The sequence below is a fragment of the Polypterus senegalus genome, chromosome 11 (genome assembly GCF_016835505.1).
Source record: "Polypterus senegalus isolate Bchr_013 chromosome 11, ASM1683550v1, whole genome shotgun sequence".
Taxonomy (NCBI): domain Eukaryota; kingdom Metazoa; phylum Chordata; class Cladistia; order Polypteriformes; family Polypteridae; genus Polypterus; species Polypterus senegalus.
The window spans coordinates 156,612,846-156,628,894 of record NC_053164.1 but is presented as its reverse complement, the minus strand read 5'-3'; the positions used below and the strand labels follow the sequence as shown (position 1 = coordinate 156,628,894).

Below are 16,049 nucleotides of genomic sequence, written 5' to 3'. Positions count from 1 at the left end.
AGCACTCTTTGGAACTGTTGCTTTTTGTCTATGCACTGCATCAGTTCACGTGAGCCGCTTGGTGTTCTTGCATCGAAGGTTCCCAGCTGTGCTGGTGCCATCTCGTGTGATGTCCATGGCTGTATGTAATGTTAGTTAAGACTTAAAAGTTTCTCACAGTTTCGCTGAGTTTGTGCCAAACAACACCCTGACCATCTCATCTTCCTCTGCATAAGCACAGTCCTTCACCCGTCAATATTTAGCGGCAGTGTTTCTATTGGATTGCCGCTGACGGATGGCCTTATATGGGCAGGCACTAAATTACAAACGCCAGCGGGAGCCTGTCTATGAACTTAATTTAAACTTTAGGGTTACACCGTGCCTTGTTACCGAAGTAGCAGCACTCACGAATATGGTTGTATATGTCACTCGCTCGCTTCTTATTGTTTCGCTGCCTTCTCAATTATATAATGCATGTTTTGTTCAGCGCTTTTTTGTGCTCTTCCTGGTTTTTCTACTGCGTTGATAGTCAGTTCACGTGATTACGTGGGAGGCGTGATGATGTCACATGAAACTCCGCCCCCACGGCCATCCAACTCAACTCCATTACAGTATATGGAGAAAAATAGCTTCCAATTATGACCATTACGTGTAGAATTTCGAAATGAAACCTGCCCAAATTTTGTAAGTAAGTTGTAAGGAATGAGCCTGCCAAATTTCAGCCTTCTACCTACACGGGAACTTGGAGAATTAGTGATGAGTCAGTAAGTGAGTCAGTCAGTCAGTCAGTCAGTCAGTGAGGGCTTTGCCTTTTATTAGTATAGATTTAGATAGGAATATAAGTAAAAAGCTGGTTAAGTTTGCAGATGATACCAAGATAGGTGGATTAGCAGATAATTTGGAATCCGTTATATCATCACAGAAGGACTTGGATAGCAGACAGGCTTGGGCAGATTTGTGGCAGATGAAATTTAATGTCAGTAAATGTACAGAATTACACATAGGAATTAAAAATGTTAGGTTTGAATACACAATGGCCAGTCGGAAAATCGAGAGCACACCTTATGAGAAGGATTTAGGAGTCATAGTGGACTCTAAGTTATCGACTTCCTGGCAGTGTTCAGAAGCCATTAAGAAGGCTAACAGAATGTCAGGTTATATAGCACCTTGATGTACGCAGTACAAGTCCAAGGAGGTTATGCTCAACCTTTATAATGCACTGGTGAGGCCTCATCTTGAGTATTGTGTGCAGGTTTGGTCTCCAGTCTACAAAAAGGACATGGCAGCACAAGAAAAGGTCCAGAGAAGAGTGACTAGACTGATTCCAGGGCTACAGGGGTTGAATTATGAGGAAAGATTGAAAGAGCTGAGCCTTTACAGTTTAAACAAAAGAAGATTAAGATGTGACATGATTGAAGTGTTTAAAATTATGAAGGAAATTAGTCCAGTGGATCAAGACTGTTATTTTAAAATGAGTTCATCAAGAACACGGGGACACAGTTGGAAACTTGTTAAGGGTAAAGTTCGCACAAACATTAGGAAGTTTTTCTTTACACAAAGAACCATAGACACTTGGCATAAGCTACCAAGTAGTGTGGTAGACAGTAAGACGTTAGGATCTTTCAAAACTCGACTTGATGTTTTTTGGAGGAAATAAGTGGATAGGACTGGCGAGCTTTGTTGGACTGAATGGCCTGTTCTCGTCTAGAGTGTTCTAATGTTCTAATTGCTTAGTTATTTTGATTACTGCTATCAGTAACATTCTAAATGGAACTTTTCACCAAATCCATGTTCCGGATGTGCATTTTTTAGATTTTACTAAGCATAGTTTTGCTTAGTGGAATACCACCAAAGTATTATTTTATAAAATTCACATTGAATACTTTTAACTTTTGTACAATGGCTTGGTATAACTTAGGTTACTATGCTATACAGTACATTGATTGATCATAAATATATATACATACAGTGGGTACGGAAAGTATTCAGACCCCCTTCAATTTTTCACTCTGTTATATTGCAGCCATTTGCTAAAATCATTTAAATTTATTTTTTCCCTCATTAATGTACACTTAGCACCCCATATTTACAGACAAAAAAAAGAATTTTTGAAATTGTTGCAGATTTATTAAAAAAGAAAAACTGAAATATCACATGGTCCTAAGTATTCAGACCCTTTGCTCAATATTTAGTAGAAGCACCCTTTTGAGCTAATACTGCCATGAGTCTTCTTGGGAAAGATGCAAGTGATGAGCAGTGCCTGGTTGTCTCCACATATAACGCTTAGAATTAAGGCCAAAAAGTTCTATCTTGGTCTCATGGGGTTTGCTATAAGACACCTGGAAGGACTCTGAGATGGTGAGAAATAAGATGAGACCAAGATAGAACTTTTTGGCCATAATTCTAAGCGGTATGTGTGGAGACAACCAGACACTGCTCATCACTTGTCCAATACAGTCCCCACAGTGAAGCATGGCTGTGGCAGCATCATGCTGTGGGGGTGTTTTTCAGCTGCAGGGACAGGACGACTGGTTGCAATCGAGGGAAAGATGAATGCGGCCAAGTACAGGGATATCCTGGACAAAAACCTTCTCCAGAGTGCTAAGGACCTCAGACTGGGCCAAAAGTTTACCTTCCAACAAGACAATGACTCTAAGCACACAGCTAAAATAACGAAGGAGTGGCTTCACAACAACTCTGTGACTGTTCTTGAATGGCCCAGTCAGAGCCCTGACTTAAACCCAATTGAGCATCTCTGGAGAGACCTAAAAATGGCTGTCCACCAACGTTTACCATCCAACCTGACAGAACTGGAGAGGATCTGCAAGGAGGAATGGCAGAGGATCCCCAAATCCAGGTGTGAAAAACTTGTTGCATCTTTCCCAAGAAGACTCATGGCAGTATTAGCTCAAAAGGGTGCTTCTACTAAATACTGAGCAAAGGGTCTGAATACTTAGGACCATGTGATATTTCAGTTTTTCTTTTTTAATAAATCTGCAACAATTTCAAAATACATTCCTCATTTTGGAGACCGTGTATATGCAAGAAATTGGACAGATTCATCTTCAGCAGCTTCAAACAATGACAAAAGGAAAAGGAAACTCATAGAACGTCTGCGATCAAAAATGAAACTTCCAAGCTTGTACCCAGCAACAACAGGTTCACAAAGTAATCCTCGTTGAGCAGTTGGTAAGTGGAACAAGAATGCTGAACGAAAAACAAGAAAAATAGAACTGGGCTGAATGGTGTATCAAAATAATAACTTTAAGCAGGTTAGACGACCAACTGGTGGGGGCACAAGAGAGCTCATTGTTAGTAAAGATAATACTGTGAACAAAATTTTAGAAGATGGGAAGCAAATATTCTTTCCTAAGGGGAAATCATCTAAAGGAAGAGTTGAAGACTTTGACTTCTCTTTATGTATTATGGGCTCAGAGGAACCCTTAGATGCAACTCTCACAGTTGGCAGGTTGTATGATACAACTTATCATAAATTACTCAGGTTGTACATTTGTTCAAAACCCAAAATATGTGATGAATCAGTAAAATTGGATGAATCACTAGAGAGATTTGAGACATCAGTGGCACCCGCACAGCAGGATCTATCTCCCATATCTTCATCCCATAGCTCTCTGTCCTCAGAAAGACCTTTTACTTCCAGTTCATTAATGACTGCAGTTTTACCATCTGTTACCACCACTTCAAGATTTGATCAAGAAGTTATTTTCCTTGGTGATGACGGAAACCTGTTCTTGGATGTTCTCTGTGACACTTTGATTTATCAGCCTGCCCCTGAACAGCAGGAATTAGAAAATGATATTGAAGTGATTGAAGACAAAGGAGATCAGAAAGCTGAATCTGCTTTTGAGCAAGGGGTTTCCAGCCCTGCTGGTGATAACACAGATTGCAGAATATTCCATAATATGATAGACATTGTTGGTGAACCTGTAACTGAAGTGCAACCTTCCGAACATACACCCACAAATAGCAACTCAGCTGCTTCACCTGAGAGCCCATCAGCAGTACCTGATGTCATAAATCCAGAAGCAAGGTCAAACCATGCCTCCCCAAATACTTCATCTGCATCTTTCTATGACAATGCAGTGAATATAGCTGAGAAGCCAACCATTGCTATTCGCAAAGTTCATTGTGTGTCTGACATGATTCAGACATTTTCAGATGAGAACATACTATATGCTAATATAACATTTGAGCGTGTGCTAGAAAATGGACAGTTGGAGAATGGAGTTGGATATGGGCTTGTTATGGACTGTCTTACTGACTCCTGGGGCACGTTTTATAAAACAAGAACATGTGGAGCCACATATAAAATCCCCACTTTGCATCACGCTTATCAAGAACTGGAGTGGAAAGCTGTTGCCCGAATCTTGGCCTTTGGGTGGCAGAGATTTCAATACTTACCTGTTCAGCTTGCTCCACCATTTCTTTATGAAGCTCTTTCCATATCTTCATATACCTGCAATCTAATGGAGGCATTTTTCAACTACATTAGCCCCACTGAGAAGGATGCACTGACAGAGGCTTTGAGTGATTTCCGTCAAGCTGATTTGGAAGAGCTTCTTACCATTCTGAGCAGTCATAACTGTACCTCTCTGCCAACAAAAGAAAACTTGCTGACCTTGTTGAAAGAAATTGCACACAAGGAGATGGTCCAAGAGCCAGCATTTATAATAAAGTGCTGGTAGCCAGTCCTGAAAGGTATAGGAGAGTTTTTGAGTGGGAAGACACTGGAAAAGATCCTGGATGATCTTCAACCAAAGCCAAGAAACATCACAAAATTCATCCAGTTTCCAAAGTCAATGTCACCAATTGAGAGGACCACATCTCTTTACCTTCTAAGATTTGTCAGAGAGATTGATCAGAAGGAGATTGGACTGTTCCTTAGGTTTTGCACAGGGTCTGATCTTTTTCTGGCAAAGACCATTAATGTTACATTTAAGGACATGTCTGAATTTACTAGACGGCCAGTAGCCCATACTTGCAGTTGTGCCCTGAAACTAGCATGCAACTACAGCAGTTTCTCAGAATTCAGGTCAGAGTTTCTGTCTGTGTTAAAAAGTGGAATATGGGTCATGGATATGGTATAAAAATTTTTGATCAATTGAAGACCTCAGAATGGCCACATGATAAGTTACTGCAGGGATGAAGGCCTGTACATCAAGTAAGGAACACAATTATACATTGAACTGTGCTACAGGTGTCTGAAATACAATTAACATACTGCTCCAAATGTTTTATAGTGGATGCTGTCTCCCTGAGGTACTTTATACACAGATCAGTTACATATGCATTCTGTTTCTTTGTCATCGCAACAAAGGCAACATAGTTCCTTCAACAAGAGCCAAACTACTAAATGTTATTCTTCATAGTTCAACATAATGCTCCTTAATGCATTACTTTGTTACATATTGCATTTTGTTACCTTTACAGATCAAGCAAGTTATTTTGTTTACACAAAAGTTCTTCTAGAACAACATAAATGATGTAATTATTAAGTATTAATATAAAATTTCATCACAAAGTTCACATGGATTTTGTCCATCTAATTCAAATTTGTATTTCTGTTGCTTGATCTTTGAATTTTGTGCACATTATTTTCCAGAGGAACTGTTGGAAAATGAGTTTGTTTTTTTAATATACATTCATGTTTCACATTTAACAGCTTTTCTTTTTTGCAGGTCTATTGTGTGATAATGAGGAAAACAAGATTTGAGGAGAAAACATTTTTCTAGTTTTATATTTGCATTTTATTGTTTTGTATTACAAAAATAAACACTTAATCTACAGACATCTTATTTCCCCAAATAATAGGGTGAGTATATTGATTTCAAATATTAGTTTTCAGATTTAAATATGTCAAAAAATTCTGTGCCTTAACTTCCAAACTACTTTCAATGACCAGATTGTCTAGTAGTGTAGATATGTATTTACATGCTGATTGAGTGATGTTGCATTACAAAGAAATCAAAAAGTGGAGGAAGAAGAGTGAAGTTAAAAAAAATGAAGTAAAAAAACTTATTTCTGCACTTTGGGCATGCTGCTGACATTCACTCAGATGTCTGAAAGAGAAGGTTGCTGCAAATTCAGCTTGTCCTCCATTCAGCCATCAGCAGAAGGGAAAAAAGAAAATAATATTTGTGTTTTATTGTGTTATAAGATCACCTGTGGTATGCACCTAACACAAAATGTACTAACTAAAGTTTATGGTTTTTTTCTTGGGGGACAGGAAGAAATTTCAATATCAGCTATGTATCTGTTACCTTCACTGTCAACTCTACAGACCACCATGGCAGACTGCTTTGCTGAACCTTTAATTCAACCCAACTTACCACCAATACAAGGCTTCCAAGAACTGTCCTTTGTACCCTTAAATGGCTGTAGCTAAGGAATGATCAATCAAAGCACTGAGCTTCCCAATAGCAATTGGACAAAGTCACCGAGTTAAGCTTTTATTTAAAATGATTTATTTCCATAATGACAGCGAATAAAAAATGTTTATGTGCATAATAACTAATGACAACAAATAAAAACAAGTATAAGTAATACAAAGATTATACAATCTGGGTGGGTTCATGTATCTTTATTCAGTCCCAGATGTCAGTTTCTAGATGGCCCAGTTCCTTAGTTATTAATTATATATCATTAAAGTAAAAAGTTAAAATAAAGATTTCTTGCTGTAGATTGAGCTCCTTTACAGGTGTCCAGCAGCTATGCAAGTAGCAAGCTTCATTTAAATGTCCATGGCTCCTCTCAAAATGTCCATGTTTACAAATGAGCTGGGCTCTTTACAAAAAGTGTCAGAAAGCAACTGAATTAAATGTTCGATTTTTGCCACAAACTGAACAATTGAATTAAAGCTGAATTCAGAACTCTTTCTGAAAACAGTTATAATTCATTCAGTTATAATTTATCCATTTTTCAGCTTTCCCAAAATACACTACAATTAAGTTCAGCACAACAAAAGTTTCAAGGTTAGGTCATTTACCTGAAATCTATCAATAGCAAAACCATAGTAGCAAAACAAACAAGCAAAAAAATCTAAAGGAAACATACACACTCAAAAGAAACAGACATAAATAAAACAGTGAGTATAAGATCCTTTATGGACATATTATTATGTATGTTGGTGTGAGTACATCAGGAGGTTCTGACTATTCTGGTACTGACAATATTTCTCTTACCAAAGGCCTAAGTTCTCTGTACAGCCTAGTAGCCTCAAGAGCAGTATAACTAGATTCAAGGTGGTGTTCCTCCATTAGCAGAACACAGAGTTCATTAATATCTGGATTACAGGGAATACCAGTTTTCCAAATACAAACACCCTCTTCAACAATTATATCAAGTTTGTCATAGTCAACTGGACGGAGGTAGTCCTGTGCTTGGTAAAGTTCTGGTGCTTGGTACATGAGAAAAGGTCTGCCATAAAATAAATCACGACCACTCCCACCTGGCCTGATCCGATGGTTGTTCCACATTCTGACCACAGTATCTAACTCCCTCTGCAAAAAATATTTAAATTAGTCAAATGTGTTACTAATCTTCTCAGCACAACCTCAATACACAGGCACACATAGACAGAGGTAGGAATTATTGTCCTCCGAAAGAATATTGCTCTGGGCTGCCATATAATATTAAAAATCTATAGAGAATGTAAAATAAATTATGCAAAAGGAAACAAGTATTTTTTAATTTTTTTATCTATTCTATATTGGTTTTTTTTATCATAATATTATTTTCCATAGGTCTTAGACAGTTTAGCAGTCAACATAAGGCTGTAAGTGTGAATGCTGCAAATTTAAGAAAATTTCAATAGTAAAAAAGAAAAGCTAATATACCCTTAGCTTGGGAGGTACCACAGCATACATTGATTTGCACTGCCACAGATTCAGCATGCTTGTTTCAAATCCAGCACATGATTGTCTGTGTGGAGTGTATATGTTCCCCCTATGTCTCTGTGTTTTTTTTCTGGGTACTCCATTTTTCCTTCCACATTCTTGAACCCATGCACTGTGATGTACCAGTACCCTGTCAAGGCCCTGTCTTGAGCCCAGTTCTAACATTATAGGCTCTTGCTCTCTGCTACTATGTACTGGAGTAACCTGAGAAGGACTATAAGTCAGCCAGTGTACACATTTACTTTGAAATTGCCATGAACTTTTGCCAAAACCAAAAGTCACTTCTAAAAGACCATAAAATAATGTAAAGTTGAATTGTGCTATCATAGGGTAATGCGTTCTACAAAGTCTTCATTTATAAGCTGAATTGTCTTTCTTTCTAGAGTTTGATGGCAACCTTAAACAGGGGCATATTTAACAGACACTTTTTTCAACGTTATCTTTGAGTACTGTCCATCATTGTGTCACTGCGGTCAGTTCACCATATAAAAAGGAGCGAAGTTGATTAAGGACTCACCAAATAATCCAAGTTAATTTCCTGAAATGTATGATTTTACTGTAAGAATGTACTTCAGACGTTCTTCGCGTTTAAGTAAATAAAGTTTAGTCAAGTGTCTTTTAAAACGCAGTTTAAACATACAGCAATACGCGCTGGCGCACTTGAAGAGGTGCACTAAACAGCAGATCAAATTGCGCAATTCAGTAGCTGCATGATGCATGCATGAGAACTTAACAAAACGTAAAGTGTAAAAAAACACTAAATCCCTACATGACAAATTAGGCACAATTACTTAACAATAATTTTACAAAGACGTTGAGATCTCTTACCAAATAATGTGAGAAATAGCTTAGTCGCAATTCCACGCGTGTAATTTTTTTTCACTGAAATGTTCGTGGGTTCCCATCCAGCTGTGAACCCTTACAATCATCACCACCTTTCACATCAATAGGTATGGCTCAGCAAACATAAATATTTACCCAAAAAAGGAAAGCCGCCAAGCATATACATTTAGGCCTAATTGGCACATCGATGGGCTCATGGTTAAAGCGTGAAGGCTACTTGTAATAGTATAGAATTCATATGTATACTTAGCCAAAAAGTTACTATGGTGTGTGTGTGCGTGTGTAGCGGCTTTAGAATGGTTGCTGGTGATTTGGAAGAAGACAGACACAGCAATACCCGAATTCTGCCGTTTATTCTACAAAAGCGTCATCCAGCTTTTTTCTACAAGACAAGCAGTAAAGGGCACAGTCAGCACATGCAACGTCAGGCGCTCTCGGTCTCCTGCAAAAGCGTCATCCAGCTTTTTCTTTCTTTTAATTAAACATGTATGCACAAATACAATAAATACAAATTTAACAATTGAATATAAACAACAATAATGAAGGACAATAATTAACGTTGCAACATACCTACAAGACAAGCAGTAAAGGGCACAGTCAGCACATGCAACGTCAGGCGCTCTCGGTCTCCTGTAGCAAGCCAAACAATATACCAATGAGGTTGAATCTCCGCTAAACCAAACACTTTTAAAACCCATTTCTGCCGACCAAAAGGTACAACAGAACCTTAAAGCACATCGACAACCACATGGCGTGATGGTTCCATTCAGTTTCATACAGAAAACACTTATTTAAAACTTGTCAACTTATACAAGAGACGGAGAGCGTTGAGAAGCGCCTTACCTGCAAAAGCGTCATCCAGCTTTTGCCAGGAGTCTGCCGTACGCTACATGCGCGTCCCGTGGGTGTTGCATCAATTAAAGTGGACCAACCCCGCTACAACCGACAAATAGGAACTATATACAACAGATACAATGATTACATTCAAAAATAAAATTTACAATATATATAAAACAAAAGAAGTTCAGTGTATATAAAAAAAATTTGAGAATGTTCACAATAAAACAAACTAACTTAGCCACACGTGTTTGTGCGAACGAGTTCTTCCTACCTGAATAACGCCAAGAAAGCAGAACTGAATGAGACCTTTGTCAACCACGTCACCATTGAAGTCTCTCACAGACTGAAACTCTAGAAACAAATCTCTCCAGTAGTCCACATTTTGCCTCCGATAGAATCCCCACCACCATTCAATCCTCTGATTTGCAGTACCTCTTCCTTGAAGAATAGCAGGTTCAGAAAGTGTGCCGTTTTCATCCTCACGTAGAAAACGCTGTAGTCTGTTAACGTGCACATTTTCAGTACCGAGATCGGATCTGATTATTTTTGGGCAGCCTCCCAACTCAATGACAGCACTAATAAAGTAACCTGCAACCACTTCAGGTTTACTGTTACGTTCGCTTGCATCCTGATGATATGGCGTGAGAAGCCATTGATGCATCCGTTTACTGCGATACCAAAAGGTGTGAGTTTATCATAGCTGTCCATGTGCCAAAGGTAATTTGGTCCCGGCACACGGTAATGTCTTCTTCGCAGTCTCCTGCGTCTCCTTAGCTGAATGCCTTCTGGGTCCAAAGTTGATTGTATTTCATATACAAGATCTCTAGTGACTCTTAATCCAGCTAATCGACATCTAGCTCCCTCTCGAGACGCTGGAATTTTACGACATCTCACTTGTCTCACTGAAGAGAATATACAGCCACAGCTTAGGGTGCTAATTCAAGAATTCCACACCCATCTATACTCGGTTCGCCGTCATCACGGCAACCTTAGTATACTCGGTTCGCCGTTATTAAGGCAACGTTATTATTTGATAGGATTTCAACATTACCCGTTACAATGCAACCCCCCAGTCCTCCCCCAACCCCCCGTCCTCCGTCTAACGGATCGGAGTGTCTTATTTACTGCACCGTGCAGCCCCCTGTCCTCTGTCTACCGGATCAGGGCGTCTTATTTACTGCACTCTCATTCATACATACACATTCATATTAGCTGTATAGACTTCACACATCCCATTTAAGTCTGTCTGCTCATCCCTTATTCCTACCTGTTCGTTTTAGAAAGGCCAAATGCTGCTTGTCTCCGTTGGAGGGGCGGGTGCTCTCTGAAACTTTACACAAATTAGTTTAGCGAAAATATCGCTTACCTTTTAGGTGGCCACCATCTGTGCCCGTTTCGTAGAGCATCGTCCCTGCCGCTGGATTCACCTAGGTGACCTGTTATCTCTATCACGTCGGGAAGTCACCAATCTGTGGTGGCGAAAAATTCATCATCAGAAGGTTTTTTACCCAAAAATAAAGGCTATTAGGACTCGGGATAGACAGACAGAATTTTAAAGCTTTATTGCAATAAAACCAGGCCCGTCGTGACAAGGCAGGCGAACCAAGCAATTGCTTGGGGCCCCGAGCTGGCCTGGGGCCCCTAGACAACGACTGGTCAGAATAAAATGCAGCGACAAACTGTGTGAGCGCCCCATTGATAGTGAATGCAGTAAAGTACAATGACACTGTTATCGGGATCCCCCTCAAGGGGGCCCCCCTCACTGACAGCAGCCAGCCAACCACGCAATCTCTGCTGTTATTTCATGTCTAGAGGGCTCTAATAATGTTAACAGTGTGGGAGAGTTTATAAGAGCTTAAAATATATAAAAATAACTACACAAACATATGGTTTCTACTTCGCAGATTTTCGTCTATCGCAGGGGGTTCTGGAACGCAACCCCCGCGATCGAGGAGGGATTACTGTATTTGATTTTATGGTACAGTGGTGTTTTTTGCAAATGTTCAATTGTTGAAAATGTTCAAATTTTATGCACTTTATATGCAACAGCAGTATTTGCACTCTAAACATTTTTTTATTTATGCACAGTATATGCAACAGCAGTATTTGCACTGTAAACCTTTTTTATTTATATAAAGTGTGAGTGAATTTAAACTGTATGGCTATGCTGTGGTTCCTTTGCGCGTGCGTGCGTGCGGGGGGCCTCCATGTCCATTTTGCTTGGGGCCCCCAAATTCCTTCAAACGGCCCTGAATAAAACAACACAAAAAACAACAAGGACTCAACCCAATTCGGCCAAATTGAGCTGAGCCCTGAACATTGCAGTATTCGAAGTTTTTATAACAATTTCTTATCATTTTAACCTTGTTCAATTAGCTCATTCTGCACCTGGCTATACTGTCTATTGTTCACTCCAGTTTCTGTTTTTCTTATTCTTGATTGGTTCTTCAACTAGGCAGACGTTCCTTATTCCATATTTGGTCTCTCATGGTGTCACTTCCTTTTCTAGCCTTTCATGCTATGCTACATTGGTGGCCTAAAGCTAAGCTTTAATTAAAAAGAAATATAGTATACTAGACATTAAGCCCGTTACAATAATGGGCGCTAGAACAGTAGTGCATAAACATTAGTGGGAACAGTCTATATTAAATGGCAAGGGACCTTGACCTCATTCTGTTTCTTGTCTTAATTTTTTTTTGTCAAAAATATTTTTTCAAGAAGCCTAAAGTAAAATAATAATAAAAATAAAATAGAAACGTACATGACAATACAGTAAGTATAATTAATATTACCTTAGTGTAAAACTTTGTAACAATCTGTAAGACACAATATCTGAAGAAGATATTTAGGTAAAATTTTCAATTTTTTTACCTCATGAAATTTTTCTGTACAATTTCATTATAGACAGCATTTCTTGTAAATATTCTGCCTGAGTTTGGCAACAGTTTGCCTTGTTCAGGAATCTGTACAACCTTGACAACAACATCTGGAAAACTTCTAACTCTTGATAATAATGCAACATAAAACTGACCATGGCTGAATACTGATTCTGGCAAGTAAATGCCAACCTTTTCTAAGGTTTGCTCTTCTGAGCGCGCCTAGCTTCCAGTGTGTGTGCGTCCACGTGCCGAGCATATGGGCGGGGCACGGTACAATGTGCGGCGCGGCCAGCGCATGCGCACTTCACCAAAAGACACACACACACGGACACCTGGACGCACACAGGGGTTTTATTAAAGAGAATGCTTTCATTTAATCATTGCTTGGCATGCATGATTTGTCTTAATTTCTATACTAAAGTTAATTTCTACTATATTCTTCTAATATTTTTGCTAATGCCTGAATTTACTAAGATTTTCTCTTCATGCATTACGTCAGTGTGACCTTACAGCAAAAGCCTTTTGTTTCCTTTCTGCTGACTCCCCAATCCAGCTGGTTTCTTTACGTGCCTCCCAGAGCCATCTTCTGTCTGAGGTATCGTTTCCTTAGCTTCCTAGCCTTGGACACAGGTGTTCTCAACCTCTTGTCCTATTCTAGCTGGTTTCTGTACGTCATTTTTTGTTCTTTTTCCTGTACGTTCTCAAACTGGTAATTTCTGCTGTAAGGTTAAAAATAATGCAATATAACTGATTTTTAGTTAACTATTTGCTTGACCTATCTTATTTGCTTAACATTCTAATTTATGCTTAATCTAATGTTTTAGAAGCTTTTAATTACTTTTTATGGCTCTTTATGTTAATTTGCAATTTTCTATGCTAATATAAAAAAATTTCCTTCAACAGACACAACATATTGATTTTCCCACCCACTCTAGTGGTCATATATTGGATCTGATCTGCACTTCTGGACTATCTGTTGCTAACATTTACAGCACTTATTTTTATTTTTCACTGTCTCACTGCCTTTCCCTCCTTTTACCTGTAAACAATAAATTTCTTACAGAAACCTTAAAAATATCTGCCCCTCTATCCTTTCTGGATCCATTTCTGATCTTTTACTGTCTGCACCTATTCCGTCAACACTAGATAGTCTTGTAACTTAGCCCTTCATTCAGCATTGGATAAAACAGCTCCTTTAAAACATAAGGAGGTTTCCTTTAAGCGTTCATCTCCTTGATATAACTTTGAATTGCGATCTATGAAAGCAGCTGGTCGATGCCTTGAGAGAATGTCACCTAAGACTGGCCTCACCGTGCACATCCAGGCTTTCTCTGACCACCAAAGAGCTTACAGATAAGCACTAACTGCTGCTAAGAACACCCACTGTGGCAGAATAATAGAAAGTGGCCATGATAACCCAAGGGTTTTGTTTTCTGTAGTTAATAAACTACTCGAACCCGCATCTAGCCCAACTACCTCGTCTACTTAAGTCTGTGAGGAATTCCTCCACTTTTTCCATAACAAAATTAAACATCTAAATAATTCAACTAACATAAACACATCATCTGTTTATATCTCTCTCTGTTTTTCCACTCCATCCAGCTCCTTCTCTAAGTTCCCACCAGTCACATCTGCGTTTGTTAATAACCTGCTTTGTAAGATGAGGCCGACTACTTGTGTACTTCCCATCCCCAGCACACTACTTAAATCCTGCCTTGATGCCATAATCCGAGTGTTACAACAATAATAAACTCATCCCTTGACACTGGCTCTGTGCTGCTCACTTTTAAAATCGCTTCAGTAACCCCAATGTTAAAAAAGTCTGGTCTTGATGCTGACAATCTTAACAATTTCTGACCTATTTCCCACTTACCTTTCCTGTCAAAAGCTCTTGAGCATGTTGTAGCCTCCCAGCTCACCAATTACTTAACCACTAATAACTTGATGGAAATCTTTCAGTCTGGTTTCAGGGCGTGGCACAGCTGTGAAACTGCTCTGCTACGGGTAACCAATGATTTGCTTATGGCAGCAAACTCTGGACAAACCAGCATATTAATTCTATTAGACCTCAGTGCAGCATTTGACACTGTCAGACATGACGTTCTACTGTCCAGTATGAAGAACATGCTGGGTATCTCTGGCACTGCCTTCCCGTGGTTCAAGACCTATCTGACTGATAGGCAAGAGTTTGTTAGTCTTGACAACAGCAGATCCAGCTCGGCGACAGTCACACAAAGAGTTCCTCAGGACTCTGTCCTTGGCCCTCTTCTCTTCTATATTTATATGCTTCCCCTTGGCCATATTATTCGTAGCTATGGACTGGGCTATCATTTTTATGCAGATGATACTCAACTCTACTTCAATATTAAAAGTGGAACTTCATCAGAGCTTTCTCAGCTCACAACCTGCCTTAGTGAAATTAAAACCTGGATGGAGCAGAAATCTTTAAAATTAAATTGCAACAAAACTGAACTCTTGCAATTTGGGATTATAATGCAACTTAATAAAATGAGCTCCTTCCCAGTCCATCTTGGAGGTGATCTCGTCAGACCTGCCTCTGTTGCAAAAAATCTTGGTGTCATATTTGATTCCTCCCTCTCTTATTCCACCCACATAAATCACATTAAGAAACTTTCTTACTTTCACCTCCGTAACATATCATGTGTTTGCTCCTTCCTCTCCTTTTCTAATGCTGAGAAACTTGTCCATGCTTTTATCACATCCCGCATCAATTATTGTAACTCGCTGCTGGCAGGTGCCCCTTCTAATCTTATATCACAGCTCCAGCTTATTCAAAACTCAGCTGCAAGAGTCCTTACTCAAACCAGCAGCAGCGAGCACATCAAACCCATCCTGCTCCGTCTTCACTGGCTCCCTGTGTCTTACAGAATCAAATATAAAATCCTACTAATAACCTACAAAGCCTTAAAGAACCTTGCGCCAAACTACATCAGTGACCTCCTCCATCACTATGTGCCTGCCTGCCCACTAAGGTCCTTTTAGCTCTACTTGACTTTATTACCCTTCTCTTAGTTTACCTCTCTGTCAAGATGCTCCTGTAACCTATATGTGTGTGCTAGGCCATCAATTATGTTGTCTGTTAAACTTTCTCTGAATTTACTGTCTTAATCTTCTTTCTTTATTTATTTGGTTTGTACAATGCTATATACTGTATACCCTACCGTTCTTTCTTATATTCTGTAAGTGCCTTGAGCATGGGAAAGGTGCTATATAAATAAAATGTATTATTATTATTATTATTATTATTTTGCCTAAACTATTAGAGTGCTCACTCCTTGGCTATTTCCACTGTATTCCATAAATTAACATCAAACAATCAGTAGTTCTTTGATTTTTCTGAAATCTTTTATCCCAGTTTAATATTTACCATACCCATAGAGTCATTCTCACCCTAATTTTATTCTACATTAGCTGCAATTCTACCCAGTCCTTTGTGTTTGCCAGGCGTACCTCACCTGGGCACTAATGCACATTGTAAGATCCACAGACCTCCACATCTTAAAAAATAACTTGAAAAAACCTGTCTTGTACTAAACCCACAGAACAAGTCCAACCTAAATCTTATTCTGAT

General features: G+C 39.1%; 1 protein-coding gene across 2 annotated transcripts in view; it reads right to left on the bottom strand.

Annotated features, from left to right (window-relative positions):
- Window positions 1–10,209, bottom strand: part of LOC120539834 (nuclear transcription factor Y subunit beta-like) — a 47,203-nt gene extending 36,994 nt beyond the window's left edge. For both annotated transcript variants that reach the window (XM_039770211.1, XM_039770212.1), the window contains exon 1: window positions 9,850–10,209. The gene's annotated coding sequence lies outside the window, so the exon portion shown is untranslated. The remainder of the gene's footprint in view (window positions 1–9,849) is intronic.
- Window positions 10,210–16,049: the final 5,840 nt, after the last annotated feature.